This window comes from Mustela nivalis (assembly GCF_964662115.1).
Source record: "Mustela nivalis genome assembly, chromosome: 7".
Taxonomy (NCBI): domain Eukaryota; kingdom Metazoa; phylum Chordata; class Mammalia; order Carnivora; family Mustelidae; genus Mustela; species Mustela nivalis.
In genome coordinates this window covers 116,585,198-116,606,867 of record NC_139026.1, presented here as the reverse complement: position 1 = coordinate 116,606,867, position 21,670 = coordinate 116,585,198, and the positions used below count along the sequence as shown (strand labels likewise).

General features: G+C 40.6%; 2 protein-coding genes across 2 annotated transcripts in view; one reads left to right on the top strand and one right to left on the bottom strand.

Moving 5' to 3' along the window:
• LOC309870350 (uncharacterized protein) overlaps positions 1 to 21,670 on the bottom strand; it is a gene marked incomplete at its 5' end in the record, with an annotated part of 111,125 nt that overhangs the window by 9,394 nt on the left and 80,061 nt on the right. The window lies entirely within an intron of this gene.
• The window catches only part of CCNY (cyclin Y), a 305,603-nt gene continuing 301,870 nt past the window's right edge, over positions 17,938 to 21,670 (top strand). The window contains exons 1-2 of the mRNA XM_082739759.1: positions 17,938 to 18,090; positions 18,438 to 18,545. The gene's annotated coding sequence lies outside the window, so the exon portion shown is untranslated. The remainder of the gene's footprint in view (positions 18,091 to 18,437; positions 18,546 to 21,670) is intronic.

Sequence of the window (21,670 nt, the reverse complement as noted above, 5' to 3'; positions counted from 1 at the left end):
TAAATGTAATGCTATGCAGTCAACATCCTAACAGAGTGTCTTCTTCTATAGAAACTGGCAATTGAAAAATTAAATTTTCAAAGCGGTTGATGAATAATCACTTTTCCCAAAATGTCCAGGTATTAATGCATGAAGCCTGTGAATATGTTACCTTACACAGCAAAAAACTTTGCAGATGTGATTAAGTTAGGGATTTTTTTTAAGCTGGGATCTTGAGATGGAGAAATTATTGGATCATCTGGGTAGGCCCCAACACAAGCATCCTTACAAGAAGGAAGTGGGAAAGTCAGAGTGAAAAAAAAGCCATGTGATCACAGAGAGAGAGATGGAAAGGCTGCAGAGAAGGAACATAGTCTGTTGACACTTTGATTTTATACTTCTGATTTCTAGAACTGTAAGAAAATCAATTTGTGTTGTTTTTCAGCCACTAAATTTGTGGTAATTTGTTATAAGAGCAACAGGAAACTGATACAGTAAAAAACAGTCCAAACAATTTTGAAGAAGATGGAGGGAGAATTGTCTTTTAGGTATCAAGACTTTATATAAAACTATTAGGATTAAAACCATGTGGAACTGATACAGAGCTGGACTAAGATAGCAATGAAACAGAAAAGAGCTGTAAACCATCCTTGAGTACTTGGTACATTTGGTGTACTTGGTGGTATTACAAACCAGTGAGGAAAAGAATAGACTCTTTGGTAAGTGTTGCTAGATTATGCATGAATTATATCTACATGTCCTGAAAGGATCAATACTGACAACATGTCTCCCAAAAAGGAAAACTAGAAATGATTTGAAGCATTATGACAACATTTGTATAAATTTTACACACACAAAATCACTCTATATAGTTAAGAGTGCATATATAAGCTGACAAAGACAACACAGGCATGGGGAGGATATGCCTGAGAATGAACACCATGGTGACATCTGGAGAACAGTGAGCCTAGGGTGTGCCTACAATGATCTATGTCTTATACATTTTTGAAACAAATGTTTTTTTCTGAGTGTTAGGTACACAGATATGATATTTTCTATTTGAAATATTTCATAATTTAGAACTTTGTTTTTACATACTTTGTTTTTACATCAACTATAATTGAATTATTGTAGCAGAAATGGCCATCCATTTACCAAATGCCAGCCCCTTTGTTCTTAGTAATAGATGCCTCTTAGAAAGAAGACCACATTTTTCCTCATCTCCCATATGTTCAGAGACATGGCTGGGTGACTAAGTTCTGGGTAAGGAAATGTATGTGGAAGTATGTGTGGGACTCGATGGAAGCTCTGTAACAGAAGCCAGTTAAATAGAGAAGAACCTCCTTTTAGGCCCCCTGCTGCTCCCTGAATTGCAGACACCCTGCTGGGATCCAGACTTGGACCATGAGGTGACCTTATTGATGGGTCATATTCTGAAAATGGAGAGACAGGAACATAGTCAAGGACTTGAGACTGGCTCCTTCTATGTGCAGCCACCATGCCGGCCCTGGGATTTTATATGAGCAAATAAGCTCTTGTGCTTAGGCCACTGTCTTGAGATTTCTGTTACCTCCAGGGAAGGAATGCAATTCCTAACTGATAGAGACATCATGTTCTTTGCTGTGGCCTAAGCAGAACATTACAGTGATTTTAGTGATTCAATTTACTTCTGATTCCATTCATTTTAATTGTATGTATGTATTTTTTAAGTAAAGTCTATGGCCAAGGTGGGGTTTGAATTCATGGCCCCAAGATCAAGAGTCTCGTGCTCTACTGACTAAGCTGGCCAGGCACTCTGTCATTAATTTGAATTTTAGTTGGTGATGTTTATTCACAAGCCTACAGATTGCAGACTCCACTCAGCACCACGCAATAATAAAGTATGCATTTCATATTTTATCTATAATTTTTAATTGTTAGGTAAAAAATTAAGTAAAAAATATGGAATATAATAACTTCTGTAGACAAAATATCCCCAAATAAGGTCTCCTGCTCAAAAGATTGTTAAAAACACATCTATTTTGTAGCCTCTGTTTTAAGGTAGAAAATTTGTTTTATCTTTACAGCTGGCACCATAATTCTTTTGAGAGAAAAAACTATTTCTCTTGGGAAAATACATTTATGTTCTTTGGTAGAAGCTGAATCAAGTCTTTTGATTTCAACAAGAGCCAGCTCCAGGTTTGAAAAAGGTGCAAATTACTGTGCATTACAGAAGGGAGAATTTTGCAGGTCCAGGGTTCAGTTTTGCAGGGCTTGGGGGTTAGAGGATGGGAAACATTCATGTGTGATAAAGGCTTCCCCAGGATCCCATATCTTCCTAACTCATAAGCATTGCTCACCTTTATGTGCGTATGTGCGCGTGTATAACTCTATGACTCTATGGTAGTATACATTTGAGGCAAATAGAGACAGCATGAACAGTTACAGAAACAAGGGAATGCAGCTGATGTCTTGCTCACATTTTGGTTATCCTGTAATCCTCTGACAGTGGCTGTGGCTGGAAATAAACTACTCTAAAATGTAGTCAGAAGTTCCTCATCGTGGTGGTTGTCAAACCAACCTGCCTTGGTGCCAGAGACTGGGAAAGAATTGTAAACCAATCTAGGCTTTTAATATGGAAGCCAAAATCTTGAATAAATTATTTGCAAATATAATTTAACAGTACTTTTTTTTTTTAAGATTTTATTTATTTGACAGACAGAGATCACAAATGGGCAGAAAGGCAGGCCGAGAGAGAGAGGGGGGAAGCAGGCTCCCTGCTTGAGCAGAGAGCCTGATGCAGGGTTCGATCCCAGGACCCTGGGATCATGACCTGCGTCAAAGGCATAGGCTTTAACCCACTGAGCCACCCAGGCACCCCTTAACAGTACTTTTAAAAGAGATCAGTTTATTTATTTGAGAGAGAGAGACAGAGAGAGAGCAAGCAAGAAAGCAGGGGGGAGGGGCTGAAGGAAAAGGAGAGAGAGAATCCCAAGCAGGCTCCCTGCTGAGTGCAGAGCCATGATTGGGCTCCATCCCACACTCCTGATATCATGACCTGAGCTGAAATCAAGAGTCAGTCATTTAACTGACTGAGCTACCCAGGTACCCTTAATTTAACAGTACTTTTAAAGAATAATATAGATCAGCAAAGCATGTCAGCAATGCAAAAATAATTCAATAATAAGAAATCTAAGGATATAATTCATATATGTATTAAACGGAAAATAAATCATATTATCTCCCTTGATACGAAAAAATTTTTCTACTTTCAGCACCCATTTCAGATTTTAAAACTATATTAGAAGCATTAAAAATTTTCCCCTTTACATATGATTGCAAATATGTGTATGTCAAAGTACCAGTTAACATCATATTTGATGCTGAAGACAATGGATCAATAAAGGAAAACAACAGATGAAACTGACCAGGCACTCACGCTGGTTCTTCCTTTTCTCTCATAAAATCATTTATTATTTTCACTTTGTCTTCTATTTTCCCCAATCCCTGTTTATTGCTGGGATTTCCATTGCTCAGCAAACAAGATGGTGAGTAGAAGAAGCGTAGAAAACGTATACCTGGGTTCCTCCTATGTATCTTTTTCACCTGCCTCTTTTTTGTTGGGTGTATTATGGTGATTTTTACTGATTTTTCTCCCATTCACCTTCCTTCTTCTTACACTGTTTATGGTGGTTGGAACTGGGATGAATTAGAAGCATCCAGGACCCTGCTCAATCAAGAGGATAGTGGGAATCTTCTGGCTCGCAATCTCTCTCTCTCTCTCTGATGGGATTTGGATTTTTTCTCATTAAACTTTTATTGTAGGGGTACCTGGGTAGTTCAGTCATTAAGCGTCTGCCTTCGGCTCAGATCATGATCCTGGAGTCCTAGGATCGAGCTCAAGGTCTCTGGCGAGAAGCCTGCTTCTTTCTCTCCCACTCCCCCTGCTTGTGTTCCCTGTCTTGCTGCATCTCTGTCAAATAAATAAATAAATAAGACCTTTGAAGAAAAAAAAAAACCTTTTGTTTTAATAGGTCTCAAAATTCTGTGACAGATTTTTGGTCATTAAAAAGTACTGATTTTAAAAACTAATTAAAAAATACTGATTTTAAAAACTAATTACTTAAAACCGCCACACATACACACACACAAAACAAATGGTCCACAAAACATTCCTCTTTCCCTCTGAAGGTTTTACAATGGATTTATCATTAACCAGTCGCAGACTGTTAAACTTAAATGGCCAAATTGACAAAACAGTTCTGAGATGTTCCTCTACCACTGTTGAAGACTGGGGAGGCAGGTATTGGGTATAATACTCATTTAGCCTCCTGAGCTTTCTGGGCAGACTTGGTGACCTGGCCAGCTCCAGCTGCCTTCTTGTCCACTGCTTTGATGACACCCCCAACAGCCATCTGTCTCATGTCACCAACAGCAAAACAGTCCAGAGAAGGATAGTCAAAGAAGCTTTCAACACACATAGACTTACCAGGAACCATACCAATGATGGAAGCATCATCAGATTTCAACAACTTGGAACCATCTTTTGGCTTTTGTTCTAGAACAACAATCAATCTTCTCTTTCAGCACAACAGAATTACAAACAATGTGAACTGTGTGACAATCCAGCCCACGTGCCTATCCAGCACTGATCTGGCCTGGATGGTTCAGCCAGATGCTTTGGTTGGTGGGTCGAATTTGCTGTGATGTGACCCACAATGCCACAACAATCTTTGACAGATACGTTCTGGACACCGAAGCCCGCATTGTCCCCAGAAAGAACTTCACTCAAAGTTTCATGGTGCATTTCAATAAACTTTACTTCAATTGTAACATTGACTGGAGCAAAGATAACCACCATGACAGGTTTAAGAACACCAGACTCCACTCAGCCCACAGGGACAGTACTAATGCCACCAACTTTGTAGATGTCCCGGAGAGGCAGACACAGGAGCTTGTCAGTTGGATAAGTTGGTGGCAGAATGCAACCCAGAACGTCAAGCACTGTGGTTCCACTGGCATTCCCATCTTTACGGGTGAATTTCCATCCCTAGAACCAAGGCATGATAGTGTTTGGTTCCAGCATGTTGTCACCATTCCAACCAGAAACTGGCATAAATGCTACTGCTGGGGTTGTAGCCAATTTTTTAATGTAAGTGCCAACTTCCTTAATGATTTCTTCATATCTTTTCTGCCTGTAGGGTGGCTCAGTGGCATCCATTTTGTTAACACTGATAATTAATTGTTTTACCCCCAGTGTGTAAGCCAGAAGTCATGCTCACAAATCTGCCAGTTCTTGGAGATACCGGTTTCAAATTCACCAACACCAGTGGCAGCAATCAGGACAGCACAGAAAGCCCAAGATGTGCTTGTAATTATATTTTTGACAAAGGCTCTGTGTCTTGGGACATCACTGATGGTCACATAATACTTTGTTCATCTCATATTTCCACAGGGAGATATCAATGGTGATACCACATTCATGTTCAGCTTTAAGTTTATCCAAGACCCAGGCATACTTGAAGGAGCCCTTTCCCTTCTCAGCAGCCTTCTTCTCAAATTTTTGAATAGTTCTTTTGTCAATCCCACCACATTTATAGATCAGACAACCAGTAATGTTAGTCTTCCAGAATCATCCAATGATGACAATGTTGATATGAGTCTTTTCCTTTTGCATTTTGGTTTAGGCTTAGTGGTGGTTTTCACAACACCCATGTCCTGGTGGCAAACCCGTTGCAGAAAAGTTGATGTGAGTTTTTAAAGATTATAATGTGAATGAGACAACTCCCCCCGACTCCTGTACATATGCACCTTTTTAAAATTGCTACTGCATCATTAATCCTTCCATATTTGTGGTCATTAATTTTTTTAAAGATTTTACTTATATATTTGAGGGACAGAGAGAGATAATGAGAAGGGAAGGGTCAGAGGGAGAAGCAGACTCCCTGCTGAGCAGGGAGCCCGATGTGGGACTTGATCTGGGGACTCCAGGATCATGACCCAAGCCAAAGGCGGTTGCTTAACTGACTGAGCCACCCAGGGGCCCCTGTGGTCATTAATTTTGAGGAGAGATGATCTTTCTTTTTTTCTTTTTTAAATCCTGCTTTGGGGGTATTTTTTTTTTTTAGTTTTTTTTTATTTATTTGACAGATAGAGATCACAAGTAGATGGAGAGGCAGGCAGAGAGAGAGAGGAAGCAGGCTCCCTGCTGAGCAGAGAGCCCAATGCAGGGCTCAATCCCAGGACTCTGGGATCACAACCTGAGCCAAAGACAGAGGCTTAACCCACTGAGCCACCCAGGTGCCCTGAGAGATAAACTTTCTGAACTCTCTGACCATTTTACCCCCAACGTCTAGAATAGACACATAATTTAAAAAGAGAAACTGGCAACTTTCATAGGAGAGTGAAGGATCTGTAGCAGTCGTATTTGGATGAAGACCCACTTCTATTTTATCTATAAAATGGGAACCCCTCGGCCCTGCAGGGTTGACTATAAGCCTGGCTGCCAGTAAGTTCAGAAGCTCTTATCCAGGTGAGAAGATTTCAGAAACCAGGTATGTTCCTGGTGAATGCAGGATAGGAACTAGAGAGGGATCTTTTTGTCCATCTTCAGAACTTGCCACAAAATGTTGCAACAACAGGAGCCTCAGAGAAGCCACAGAGATTCAAGAAGAAATTTATGAAGTCAACACCTTCAGTGGTGGATTGAGTAGATTTAGAGCTGTCAACCCACTGGTGCCTGTGGCAGAATGCCTGGAAACATTCAGATGGCAGCTCGGCAGTAAAGAGTGTTGTCAGGAATCATATGTCAGATCTCTAAACACACACTGACAGAAGGAGGAAAGACCTCTGCATATGTGTGAAACCAGAGAGACTTGTGCCACAAGTACAGGGCAGACGGGGAGCTACTGGAAGCAGTCTGTGAAATTGGGCTCTGTTGGAACAAGTTACCAGGAAAACAGAGCACTACTGAGGAAACCGAGAGATGCCTTGATTCTGTTAAGGAAGCTAAATTCAAGAGAAGGAGAGGAAAGAAACAGGATTGAGAGCCTTCTAGAACCAAGACCTGGTAGCAGAGTGCTCAGATGTGGGCAGTGGAGTAGAAGCAGGCATAACCCAGGATGCTAAATTCTTGACTACAAACTTCTAGAGAGTGAGGATAGGCACATCTCATTGCTGAGCAGGAAGGCCCTTGGAGCAAGTCCAAGGCCATGATCAAGACTATGCCCCACTTCTTCTCTAGTGTGGGGCTTTAAGTCATGGTTAGGGTGTGATGACCAACAGGCCTTGGTAGGAAAAGATTCAAGGGGTGCCTGGGTGGCTCAGTGGATTAAAGCCTCTGCCTTCGGCTCAGGTCATGATCTCAGGGTCCTGGGATTGAGCCCCGCATCGGGCTTTCTGGCAGGGAGACTGCTTCCCCCACCCCCACCCCTCTCTCTACCTACTTGTTATCTCTGTCTGTCAAATAAATAAATAAAATCTTTAAAAAAAAAAAAAAGTAAAACATTCAAGTTTGTGGCTTTGGGGGCTCACTGAGTATGAAATGTATATCTCTGCATTGGCTGCAAAGAGGATGGGCTTGTAGATATATATAGATCTACCTGTTTATCTATCAACGTATAAGATACTGTCCTTGTGGTAAAGTCCCTACTTTTGTCACACAGATATCAAGAAGGGCAAAGGTTTTTGAGCCAAAGATGATTTTTTTGGCACCCTAGTCCTCTCTCTTTCTGTCTCTCTTTGCTCCTCTGCTCTTGCAAAAGAAAATCCTTGGACAGACTAGTTGAATAGTGGAGTAATTAGTGATGTCTGCAGGTGGCAGAGTGCTGGAGATGGAGTTGTATTGTTTGCCTTGTTTCAGGCTCTGGATTAGTCAGAATAAAGGCTCCCAAAGATGTTCACACCCTAACCCCTGGAATTGAGTATGTCACCTTGTGTGGGATTTTGCAGATGTGATTAAGGACTTTGAGATGAGGAGTTTATTCTGGATCATCTGGGTGGATCCAAAGTAATTGCAAGGTCTTTATAAAAGGGAGGTCTGAGGGTCAATGTCAGAGAGAGAGAGGTTCTACAGCACTGGCTTTGAAGATGGAGGAATGACCTTGAATGAAATGACCTTCCGAAGCTGGAAATGTTAAGGAAAGACATTCTCCCCTAAGAGGCTCCAGAAGGAATGCAGCCCTGCCATTTCATTTTAGACTTAGGACCTCCACCATTGAGATAATAAATCTGTGTTGTTTTCAGCCACCCAGTCTGTGGTGATTTATTCCAGTGGCCAGAGGGAACTCATATAGATTTCTACTCAGCCCCGCAAGAAGGAGTGTTCTTAATTATGGAGCCTCAGCCCAGGCCTACTGAATCTAACACTCTAAGGAAACTGTGTTTTAAAATCTCTCCAGATAATTTTGATACCCAGCCAGGGGTGACAACTGCATCTATAGAGGCTCTTTTCTTCCTTGCCTGACATGACTGGAGACTCAGGCCTCAGGGCATGTGTTTGGAGAGGGATTTATGTTGAACCAGGAACACAATCCCTTTGTGAAGCAGAGAACATAATTTCAAGATATTGTAGAGGAACAAAAATTCTTTTTCCTATACTCTCTTTGGTTCTCTGGCTGGGGCCCTATAAACCGGGCTGACAAAACACAAGTCAACATAAGAAAACCAAACAGAAGTTCATTAGCATATGCACCACCCTTACACCTGGACCACTCAGAGAGGAGTAATTCAAAGGGGTGTTAAGAACCTAGGCTCATGAAGCGTCTCAGCAAAGGAACACTAAAGTGTTAGAGAAGCAGCAAGACAAAGGAAAAGAACTTTGAGTCTCTGGGGGCTCCCAATTGTGGGAAGGCACATTATGGAAAACTAACGGTAAATAAAAGCTTGTTGGTAAAGATTGTTATATAGACTCCTCTGGTGCTGTCTCCAGGCTGATTAAAGTCTAACATTGTCTCTAGTGATTAATTTTGGTCCTTACCAGTAATGAGGTGATGAAGACAACTTTGTAAATGTATGTACTGCTTTTAGGCAAATTGGTGTGGCGGGGGGGGGGGGGCAGATAGCTTTTCTTGTATCTTTGTCTTCTCAGTTGCCTTTAGCTCAAAATAATCATTTTGTGCAAGTAGCATATTTTGGGGTGGTATGTTCTGACACTCTACAATACCTAATACCTTAACTATTTCCCATAACTAGTATGATTCATCCAGTTTTTTAAAAAAGATTTTACTTATTTGTCAGTGAGAGAGTGAGAGAGAACACAAGCAGGGGGAGCAGCAGGCAGAGAGAGAGGCAAGCTCCCCATTGAGCAAGGAGCCTCATGTGGGACTTGATCCCAGGGCCCTGAGATCATGACCCAAGTGGAAGATAGATGCTTAACTGACAGAGTCACCCAGGTGTCCCAATTCATCCATTTCTTTTGAACACTAAGAAGGCACAATAAAAATAATTAAAAATCTAAATTTTAAATCTTGGAACACTACATCAAAAACTAATAATGTTTTGTAGGTGATGAACATAACACATTAAATTTTTTTTTAAAAAATCTAAATTTTAACAATTTCAAATTCATCTTTTGTGGCATTTTACGGTGGTGGCTTAAAATTTAATCTATTTTTAGGAGAAAAAAAATGTTACTACTTGAAAGGAAAATATATAATATGTGACTAATAAGTATTAGGGAAAAAAAAAACCCAAATCCTAAGAAAATGTCTTCATTTTTCCTTCACACACCTTCTTCTGGGAACAGCACAGGTGAGAATACTCAGTGAGATGCCACCAGGATCTTAATGTCTATCAGTTATTTGTTCTTCCACAAAGGATGAACACAAATGTAATTCCAAAGAGAAATTCAAGTGTTTTCTTGATGAATTGTTAAAAAAGGTAAGTGCATTTCTTTCTATAGTTGTTGTGCCTAGATTAGTGCTCAACTAAGAAGAGAATGCCTAATGGACTATCTGATTAAAGTACAATTTCATTAAAATAATCACTAGTTTTATGCCAATTCATAGTTACCATGTAATACTACCAATTTGTTTTTAAAAAGAGCTCCAGAAGACTGTAAGACAATTACTTAAGTAAAAGCCCTACATTGCACCACAGAATGATAGAACATTGGACTTGATTAATCACAACACCTGTTGCACAAATTAATCTACCATGAAGAATTAATGGGAATCCCCTTCAAGAAGAACACCAAGGAGAGAAAAGATGAAAAACCTGATTTACAAAAACAGGCAGTGGGCAGGGCTTGACCTACGGCTCACTTTGCCAGTCCCTATTCTAGAGCTCAGAGTGTGGTTTACATTTTAAAACAATTCAGAGAAGTCAAAGGAATAATAAGTCAGGATATGTGAAAATTCTAGGAAATTCAAATTTCCGTGTCCATAAACAAAGTTCACCGGAGCTTGGTCATGCCTGTCGATCTGTGTGCTGCCCAGAGTTGCTTTGGCTGGACGACGGCAGTGTTGAGTGGTCGTGACAAAGACTGCACGGCCTGTGAATCTGGAGCATCTACTATCTGCTCTGACTATGTGAGTTAAAACCCAGCTCCCTACTTTGTAGTCATGTCACCTTGGACAAGTCTCTCTAAGCCTTAATTCCTGCTCTGTAAATATGCAGGTCAATGCTAGGGTCCAAGTGGGGAGGATTCAGTAAGAGGTAAAGGTCTCCTGGGGACTTGCACACAGAAGGATCCTTATTGGATCATTTCCACTGGTCATGTTAAAATAAAAATATCTCAGGATGCTTACAGCTTAAAATCATGTGTCCTCCGATCAGACCTCTGAGATGATTTTTGGAGGCAACTTAGGAAGACTAAGAATGAAAAAGCAAGAATAAGCCATGTGAAAATGGGAAAAATAGAGTTTGGAGTAGGAAGTTTTGATCCTTGGAATCCTCATTTGTCAAATAAGATGTAAGACATAAAATACACAGAGTTGCCAAAGTAATATACTTAGAACTTACTTATACTAAAAAATTATTTGTTTTTCAATCTCAAATCTATATTTTACTAGGTACACTATATTTTTATTTGCTAAGTCTGTCAACCCTATATACAAACCTTAGTAATTTTTCAAAAAATATCTACATATGATCTTTGTTAAGAAATACATTCTAGGTGCGCCTGGGTGGCTCAGTGGGTTAAGGCCTCTGCCTTTGGCTCAGGTCATGATCTCAGGGTCCTGGGATTGAGCCCCACATCGGGCTCTTTGCTCCGCAGGGAGCCTACTTCCTCCTCTCTCTCTGTCTGCCTCTCTGCCTACTTGTGATCTCTGTCTGTCAAATAAATAAATAAAATCTTAAAAAAAAAAAAAAAAGAAATACATTCTATCAGTCTCTCATTTCCTCCCAAACCTTCTTCTTTTTTAAATTAACATGTAATGTTTTATTCGCCCCAGGAGTACAGGTCTGTGAATCATCAGTCTTACACAATTCACAGCACTCACCATAGCCCATACCCTCTCCAGTGTCCATAATCCTCAACCCTCTCCTTACCCCCCCAACCCCCAGCAAGCCTGTTTGTTTCGTGAGATTAAGAGTCTCTTATGGTTTGTCTCCCTCCCAATGCCATCTTGTTTCGTTTTTTAGCTCCCTACCCACTGTGACTCCCCACCCTACCTCTCAAATTCTTCATATCAGAGAGATCATATGATAATTCTTTCTCTGATTTACTCATTTCACTTAGCATAATACCCTCTAGTTCCATCCATGTCGTTGCAAATGGCAAGATTTCGTATTTTGTTTTGTTTTGTTTTTTAATGGCTGCATCCCTAGATGTCCATCAACAGATGAATGGATAAAGAAGATGTGGTGTGTGTATATATATATATATAGGAATACTGTCCTTCCAAACATTCCTATGAAAAAATCACTCTGCTTTGTGTTATAAAAGGGGACCAAGAATGTGTAATTTTATTTATTTATTTTTTAATAATTTCTTTTTTTTTTTAAGATTTTATTTATTTATTTGACAGAGAGAAATCACAAGTAGATGGAGAGGCAGGCAGAGAGAGAGAGAGGGAAGCAGGCTCTCTGCTGAGCAGGGAGCCCGATGTGGGACCCGATCCCAGGACTCTGAGATCATGACCTGAGCCGAAGGCAGCGGCTTAACCCACTGAGCCACCCAGGCGCCCAAGAATGTGTAATTTTAGAACCTACTAAAATTTCAAACTGACAGCTAGAGGGAGCCAAACTGATAAAGAAATAGAAATGACACCCTACATCCTGGACTGATTAGTCTTCCTGCACAGATTCAAAAGGAGCCCTATGTGAGAATTAATCATTCTTCTGAAAAGTATGCATATTTTGTTTTCTTAAACTAACATAATTAACACATTCAATGTATTTATTTATTTATTTATTTATTTTAAAGATTTTACTTATTTACTTGACAGATCACAAGTAGGCAGAGAGAGGAGGAAGCAGGCTCCCTGCTGAGCAGAGAGCCCGATGCGGGGCTGGATCCCAGGACCCTGGGATCATGACCTGAGCCAAAAGCAGAGGCTTTAACCCACTGAGCCACCCAGGCATCCCAGCACATTCAATGTTTTTAAAAGGTAACAAACACAAATGGGTTTCAACAAAAGTATCCTTTGTGTTATACCTTTTCCATTTACCCCCAGGGGAAAGACGTGGGTGAACCAGGTAGTAGAGCACAGACTCCCATGAAATATATGAATTCCAAATTCTAAGATTGATTACGTAATGCATTTAACTTAACATTTTATATAAGAATCTAATCTGAGGGATGATTTAGTGAGTCTGAAACAGCACAGGAATTCTTCCAAATCTCTCCTCTCAGCCCAGGAGATGTCATCCTCCCCATTAGTTCTCTCATTAGAGGGTAAATCTTAGCACACATCTGTCTTGCTGTTCCTCCCCACACCTAGAAGAGGAGGGATTTTTCTATTTTCCCTTTCCCTTTCCTTTTTAAGGGATCCCCTTACACTCTGGTTTAAAGTAAAATTGTCCTACTTTCAAATCCATTCTTCAATCCATTGATCATCCATTGTTCAAAATTATGTGGTTGTAATAATCTCTGAGCCAGCCAGATTTGCCTTTTGAAACATAAAGAGAGAGTATTTGGAATACTTTCTCTTTCTCTTTGAAAACATGTTTTGCAAGCCTGGATCTTCAAAACTCTCAAAAACAAGACCTAGACTGCAAAAAACATGTAATATTTTCTCTTTGCCTTTCTGCCCTCAGAACAATAATCCAATCTGAGGCAAATGGATGCTGCCAACGGATGAGAGGGAGGTCATACTTGGAGGCAGAAGAAGAAAAGCACACCATGTGTTTGAAAGGTAATATCCATTACAGTGATTATTCAGCACCAAAGTCAACCCAGCTTTATTTTATCAAATATTTCTTTTTTAAAAAAAATATTTTATTTATTTGACAGAGAGAAATCTCAACTAGGCAGAGAGGCAGGAGGAAGCAGGCTCCCTGGGGGAGCAGAGAGCCCGATGCAGGGCTCAATCCCAGGACTCTGGGATCATGACCCGAGCTGAAGGCAGAGGCCCTAACCCACTGAGCCACCCAGGCTCATGTTCACCCAGTAGTTATTCAGATACAAGCAATCAGAAATAGTTCCTACGTTCTTGCACATGTAATCTAAGGTAGGATGTACAAATGCCCCCATTATTTGGAGGTCATCCAACCCTCCACGAACATTGGAACAAACAAATGGAAACTATTTTTCCATGCCTGAAGTAAGTATAGTAGAAGATTAACTAGGAATCTAAATGGAAAAATAATTTTTCTAAAAGAATTTTTCAAATGATCATTCATTGTTAAAAATTATGGCACTGAGGGGTGCCTGGGTGGCTCAGTTGGTTGGGCAGCTGCCTTTGGCTCAGGTCAATGTCCCAGGGTTCTGGGATCCAGCTCCACATCGGGCTCCCTGCTACAGGGGAGCCTGGTCCTCCCTCTCCCTCTGCCTGATGCTCTGCCTGCTTGTGCTCTGTCAAATAAATAAATAAAATAAATAAATAAAATCTTTAAAAAAAAAAACCCAAAACCTCTCTCTGCCCCTCCCACTCATGTTCTCTCTCTCTCTCAAACAAAATAAATAAAATAAAATAAACTTAAAAAAATTATGCCACTGAAATAATGAAAGAACTCTTGATCGGGGGCAGGAGCGTGGTGATCGTGCCATCTGCTGGATGACTGGTTAATGTCGGGCGACCCCTTGCTGAGAGCTGGGCACCAGGAGACGGGCAGGACTAGCCAACCTTCTTGCTAGTAACCTAGGAGCTGGAACAATGATGTCTTGGGAGTTAGTAACTGTTTTAAAAGATTGACTCGCCGCTTGCAAGTATATAGCAAACATCTGTGGATATAAACAAAAACCAACAAAATGAGAAAAGCAAAAGCTGTTTATTGTACGCTTGCTATAGTAAGGGAGACAGCCACAGTCCCTTGTGTTTTGGCGGGGACTCAAAGGCAAGCAGAGGAGTGGGAAAGCTTTATAAAGCGCACAAAGGGGAGGCTTCAGGAATGCCTGATGGGGGGCTGTTGGCATGGGAGGCAGGAGGAAGGCTGCCTGTGAGCAGGGCATCCTAGGTGACTGGTAAGGGGGGGTCTACTTGGCTTTCTCTGGTTGGTCCTAAATTGGAAGCAGGGACAAAACTTAGAGAAGTTGTCAGTCATTAATCAAGTCCTGGCCATTTTAGGCTGATTGTTACAGAAGTTTTTGTTTAGGTTCCTGCATTGTCACTAGAGATAGCGATCTTGTTCCCTGTAAGTCGGATTTAAAGCGGGCTGGCTTCCTGGGTTGTTTATTATAGATAAGAGGTTGGTTTCCTGGGCACGTTGCTGCAGGTTGTGGGTCAACGTTTTATTTTCATATGTAGTCTGACCGTTGCTCATTTGTCTATTCAATCTCTCATATCCCATTCCTTACTCTATATAATGGAAAGAAAAACTAAACAAACACCCAAAAGGTGTTGGTGATAGGTCAGTCTTTACATTTTAATCATCATGTTCTTTAGGAATTAAGATATTTTAACTTTAGGTATATTCTTCATTCAAATATGTCAGGGTGCAGATCTCAGAGAGAAATCATTTATGTTCTAAAACGAGTGTCCTAAAATCATACGCTTTATTAGGTAGACTGCAAAAGTATATATACTATTATATACCACACATTAGAATGTGAGCTCCATGAAGGACAAAACCAGCACTTTTCCCCTGGCACGAAGAGCAGGGTCTGATACACAGTAGACACAAAAGAAATACTTATTAAATGAATTAATGCGTGTTTCTAACTCTTTTTATAAATTTTATTTTTAATTGTGGTAAAATACACATAACATAAAATTCACCATTTTAACAATTTTCAAGTATAGAGTTGAATAGTGTGGAGTATGTTCACATCGCTGTGCAACCAATTTCTAGAACTCTTTTCATCTTGCAAAACTCAAACTCTGATTCATTGAACATCTCCTTGTTTTCCCTTCTCCCCAAGGCCCCAACCTGTCTCTACAGTGTTTGTCTTTGTGACTGGCTTATTTCACTTAACATGGTGTCCTCAAGGTTCATCCAGGCTATGCATGTGAAAGGATTGCCTTCCTTTTTTTTTTTTTTTTTAAACTCTTTCTCAACACCTCCTCAAGTAGGAAGGATATAATCTGAAAATAATGAACTCATAACTCATAATGTCCTTGTTTCTCTTACTTCACTCACTTTCAGCATTTGGAAGGGAACCTCACCATAAGCCCCATTTTTCTCAACTGTAATATGGAATAATAACAGATACACTTGCATGTGCAATGATCTAGCCCTCATGCTTGATGCGAAGCAGGAAGTGAGGGGCTACCGTCCTCTCCCCTGATCCTTCTCTTGAGCTGGTTTTTTCCCTCACTCCGTCTCCCCTTACTCAGTTCCTTTCTCTCCTTTTTCGACCCTTTTGTGACCTAAAAGAGGGAGGCAACAGAAAAGAGCCACTAGATGGGATTTCAAAGAACTTTACTGGGGGGGGGCAGAGTAGAAGAGTGGTGAGTTCCTAGGTGGGAACGATCATTGTGCCCAGGACAATGTAGGACTCTGGGAAGGGGGGGATCCTTATAATACTATTCTATCAAATGGATACATTTCATTTTGTTTATCCATTCATTTGTGCTTTTTGTTTGTTTGTTTTGAAGGTTTCATTTCTTTGAGAGATAGAGAGAGAGTGCACAGGAGAAGGAGGGAGAGGCAAAAGGAGAGGGAGAAGCAGGTTCCCTGCTAAGCAAGGAGCTCTGTGTGAGACTTGATCCCAGGATCCTGGGGTCATGACCTGAGCCCAAGGCAGGTGCTTAACTAACTGAGCCACCCAGGCATCCTATCCATTCATTTGTCAATGGACCTTAGGTTGCTTCCACCTTTTGGCTTTCCTGAATAGTTCTGTTGTGACTGTGGGTGTACAAATATCTCTTTGAAGGCCTCCTTTCAATTCTTTTGGGTATATATTGAGAAATAGAATTGCTGAATTATATGGTAATTCTATTTCTATTGGGGAGGGGAGTGATAGTATTTTCTTTCTTTTTTTTTTTTTTTAAAGATTTTATTTATTTATTTGACAAAGATCACAAGTAGGCAGAGAGGCAGGCAGAGAGGCAGGCAGAGAGAGAGAGAGAGGAGGAAGCAGGCTCCCCGTCAAGCAGAAAGCCCGATGCGGCGCTCAATCCCAGGACCCTGAGATCACGACCTGAGCCGAAGGCAGAAGCTTAACCCACTGAGCCACCTAGGCACCCTGAAATAGTATTTTCTAGAGCAACTGCACCATTATACATTTCCACTAATGGTGCACAAGCATGTTTCTAACTCAAGTTTGGTTACCTGGTTTGTTGCCCTGGAGTAGATTAGAAGCAGTGAATTAGAAGAAGTCAGCAAGTAAAAAAATAGCAGGAAGTATCATCGGGCAGTCTAATATTGAGTAACAAAAAGTCTAAAAAACAAAATTAGTACTGTATTATTACAACATTTAATAATGAACACTCTTACCAATGCTCCGGAGCTGGAACCGAAAAGCAAATTATGTTTGATTTCCATCGCATAAGGAGGCAGGCATCTACATATATTTTAGAAATAGATCCATTGATAATCTAATTATGTAGATATTGAAGAGTTTAACTTTACTATTATTTCAAAAACTAAAGAGTTCCATCAAAAATTGTGAAATTTAAAAAAAAAAAGATTTTATTTATTCATTTGACAGAGGAAGAGAGCACAAGCAGGCAGAGCAGCAGGCAGAGGGAGAGGGAGAAGCAGGCTCCCCACCCCAGGATCATGACCTAAGCCGGATGCAGATGCGTAACTGACTGAGCCACCCAGATGCCCCCTTTTTGGTTCCTCACTTTTTTTTTTTTTTTTAAAGACTGAAAAAATGGTGAAATGTTTTGGAAGATTGGTCTTTAATGAGGAAATTTCTATTTATCCAGAAATTTCTCTTACATGGAATGGAGCCCTTCCCTATAATACCATCTTAGTGGGATGTTACTATTTCCGTCTATAAGGATCATACAGAATGCCTTTTCAAATGTAAATTGTGACATACTAAGTACAAATAGCACACTAAAACAACATTTTCAGCTAATGGTGTCTGTGGGATTGCAAAAATGTTTATTGATTAAGGAAAAAGGGAATCCATTTAGCCCGGAACAATCTTGGGGAGTCGAATATTAGGATATTCGAGCTCATATGAGGGCTCATGTTAGAGCTCTCGGGATACTGGGGGATTCCTCAGGTGGCGTCCTTTCTCTTCTCATCTCATCTTTCTCCAGCCCAAGTGTATAAACCAGACCGTTGAAGAATGACAAGTCGAACAGTTCATTCCCACCTTGGGTGCATGCATCGACCTGCCCCCTGTACAGAAAGCCAGGAATCTGACAGAAGCCAGGAGGTAACGCACGCCCGCAGGGGAGTCGTGACATAGTTATGACACATAAGGGGCATTATTACAGTGTGGTGAGGGGCAGCGCGTGCGAGGAAGGGCTAAGAGTCAGGGAGAGATGTGCGCTCCAGCCCCCGCGAGAGCCGCTGCCGCCTCCCCGGGGACAGCTGGCTGGCTGACAGGCTTGTCCAGAAGCAGCGGGGCAGAGGCATGGCAGTGAGCACTGTGTGTGGAGACACCTGAGAGGATCCCGGCCGCAGGTCACTGGGAAGGATAGATGATGTGGGAGTCAAACGTAATGTTGTAATGTTCGTCAGGAATGTTGGTGAGGGTTCACCAACAGAGACCCAAGCCAGGGAGATAAGCAAGGTTAAGGAGCCCAAAGGGCTCTAAATAGAAGGTATTGAAATGGAGACTAAGTGAGGAATTCATAGTTAAAAGGTCAGGAGTCGTTGGAGTATGTGTGGGGAATATCACAAACAATGAGGCTACACCTTGGTCTCTTGAACAGGGAGAAAGCGTCTGTCACTTTGCTACACAGCATGGTGTCTGTCACTTTGCTACACAGCATGGTTCCTTTGTAAAGGAGGGTGCGTTGTTATTCCAGGTTCATGGGTGAGGAAACTGGGCAGCGAACCCAAACCCCTTCAGTCATATCAACATCAGAAGCTGAACGGGGACTGGAACTCACTGCCCTGGAGCTTTTTGCTACCAGGTGAGCCCTGATCCTGTAATTTTCCAGTGCTAAAAATCTCTTCTTTCCTAGGACAAGCTTTTGTGTCTAATGAATGTATTATGTTTTAACGAGCAGCGGGTCGTCGGGACAGGTAACCCGTACAAACATACCCAGTAAAAGTCCCCGGCAATGTTGGCTTAGGAAGTAGCCTGAATTTAGGTTTAAAGTTTCATTTAGAGACACTGGGTTGTTGATGCCTTACACTGAGGCTTCCATTCAGTAGTACAGATTTTATATTAACCAGTAAGAATGTGTTGGACTCATGATTTTTATCTAAAATGAAGGTATTCGTCTGTTTTTTTAGGCAATGAAGCAAGGGCTCTTTCATGTATGTTTGACCTTCAGTGGAGATTGCAGAAAATCACACATGTGAGACTAGTGAGATTGTTGTTTAAAGCTTTTTTAAAAAAATAACTAGATTGATAGAAAATGAGTCTTGGTCACATTTTATTTTTTATCTGTAAGTTCCTTTATTTGGTATTTGAATCTTAAAATCTGAGTTACTTCTAGCTAATTACAAACCAATAGCTTAAGTCACCTGCTGTATTCCAGAATGTTCCACAAACAAGTGTAGTTTAGGATTTGTAATAACAATCAGTGAGATACCAAGGTGGAATGGGTTAATCTCTTCTTCCTACCTCACCTCTTATGGTAGGGAGTTCAGGGAGCTTTACAAAAGATCCTCTGGGTTCTAAAGTAAAGAGCAGAATGAAACCATGAAGATCAGGAACCTACAGGCATGTTTCTCAAAATATGGCTGTCCATGTGTCATCAATCAGAGAATATTCCTAGGCCTCCTCCTTGCACTACTGACTGACAATCTTTGGGAGAAAAGTCTGCTACTGTGCACGCTAAACAAGCCCATCAGGTGGTTTTGTGCGTGTTCATGTTGAGAACCACTGCATTTGAAGAGCTAAGATCAGACTCTTGTTAAGGTCATTTCTGCCCAACACAGTCTCTTCCAGATGCTCTATCATTTCCATGATGTCTGGATGAGAAATATTTCACTCAACTTTTTTTATTTTTAAAGATTTTATTTATTTGACAATCAGCACAAGTAGGCAGAGAGGCAGGCAGAGAGAGAGGAGGAAGCAGGCTCCCTGTTGAGCAGAGAGCCCGATGTGGGGATGTGGGGATGTGGGGATGTGGGGATGTGGGGCTTGATCCCAGGACCCTGGGATCATGACCTGAGCTGAAGGCAGAGGCTTTAACCCACTGAGCCACCCAGGTGCCCCTTCACTCAACTTTTTAAACACTTCCTGAAGAATCAGATTTAGGTGTATTCATAGCATTCCTTTTAGTAAATGAAAACACATCTGGGAAGATGTTCACGTCTCACACCTGACAGACAGTTGCCCTGGCATTGGGCATCGGGGAAGTTTGATTTAAGACAGCGTTTCTCAAACTCAAGTATTTAAGGGGTTCTTTTGAAGGAAAAAAATGTGAGCTTCAGAATTGTGACTTAAACTTACTTTTTAAAATAATGCTACACATATGAACAAATAAAATATTAGATATAAACTACTTATGAGGATAGGTCTTACTGATATCTGAAGCTAAAGCAAGATGTACAGATGAAACACAAAACTATAAAACTAACAAAAATTCAAATTGGCATCATTAATGCAAGACAGCTGTTGTTGTTTGCTGAAACTAAATTGTACGTGGTAAGTTTAAAGCAGAAAGATGTAGCTTCAGGTCCAATTCTATTTTTCATTCAAGTAACATGACTGCAGACAAGTCTTTGTTTGCTAAATCAGAATAATTACACTTCGTACTTAACCAAACTTTCTAGCGCGTGAACTTAATGAGGTCTTCCTCCATCTTTCACATACTCACTCTCCTCTAGATCAGGGGCTTTTCTTTTTTCTATAAAAGGCCAGATAGTAAATCCTTTAGGCTTTATAGGCTAAGAGGCTAAGAGGATAAGAAAATGTCTTGTCATGCAAATAGGTGCTGCTGAATAGTGATATCAATCAGAAGCATATGATTTAATAGAGAACATTAATTACTTGAGCCATTTATAGAATTCTATTATATTATTTCCTTGATATGTGCCTTTTAGCATATTATTGTAGATTAATCAGCTCAACTGATAGTCAAGCAGAAGCTAAAATTGCACAATTAGATAGATTTTGAAATATGGGACTTTTCCTTTGCATGCGGAATGAGGTCCAAAAAATACTGCCGGAACTATAGGATGAGCTTGGAAAATATATTCTCTGCATATTTGTGTGGGATGGAGACTCTTCACTTCTTCTTTTAATTTTTGACAACATAGGAAGTAAATACCACAGCTTGATATTGTTTGTGATTCAAACAACATTAGCTGTCATCAAAATGACTTTACAGCAGTACAAGTTTTCTACATAATCACAGCTTTGCCTTCTGGTTTTAAGCTCAATTCATTAAGAAACATTAAATCTGCAGCAAAAACTAATTTCCAAAGTCAGGGGTGCCTGGATGGCTCAGTCATCTAAGCATCTGCTTTTGGCATAGGTCTTGGTCCCAGCGTCCTGGGATCGAGCCCCGCATAGGGCTCCCTACTTGGCAGGAAGTCTGCTTCTCCCTCTCCCACTCCCCCTGCCTGTGTTCCCTCTCTAGTTGTGTCTCCTTCTGTCAAATAAACAAATTTTTAAAAATCTTTAGGAAAAATAATTTCCAAAGTCTTTCAAAGTTAAATCACTGTGATTGAAGAAAGTCCGCATTCAGAGAAATTTCAGTCTTGACCCTGAGCTGAAAATAACCTCAGTAAAATTTCGTCACCACTAAACATCACACTGCTGTGGGGCTGTGTTGTAGAACAAGTAGAGATTTGTTTCCATTTATGACAAAATTTGTAGAACTGAAAATTTTTACATCCGTGAGAGTGGAAGTTCACTGTCAACACTACCAATTCGAAAATACATGGTATCAAATATGTTCCTCAGGAGTAACTGCTGATAAATAGTACAACGAACACAAGGAAGTCTTTAAACACCTTACATTTTCAAAAACTGTAAATTCATCCAACTAAGCCCTGTTTTTCTCCACATAAATTTTTATCACCATCTGTGCTAGACATCTTAGCAGATTCCACTTCAGGTTGTACTGGATTAGTGTTT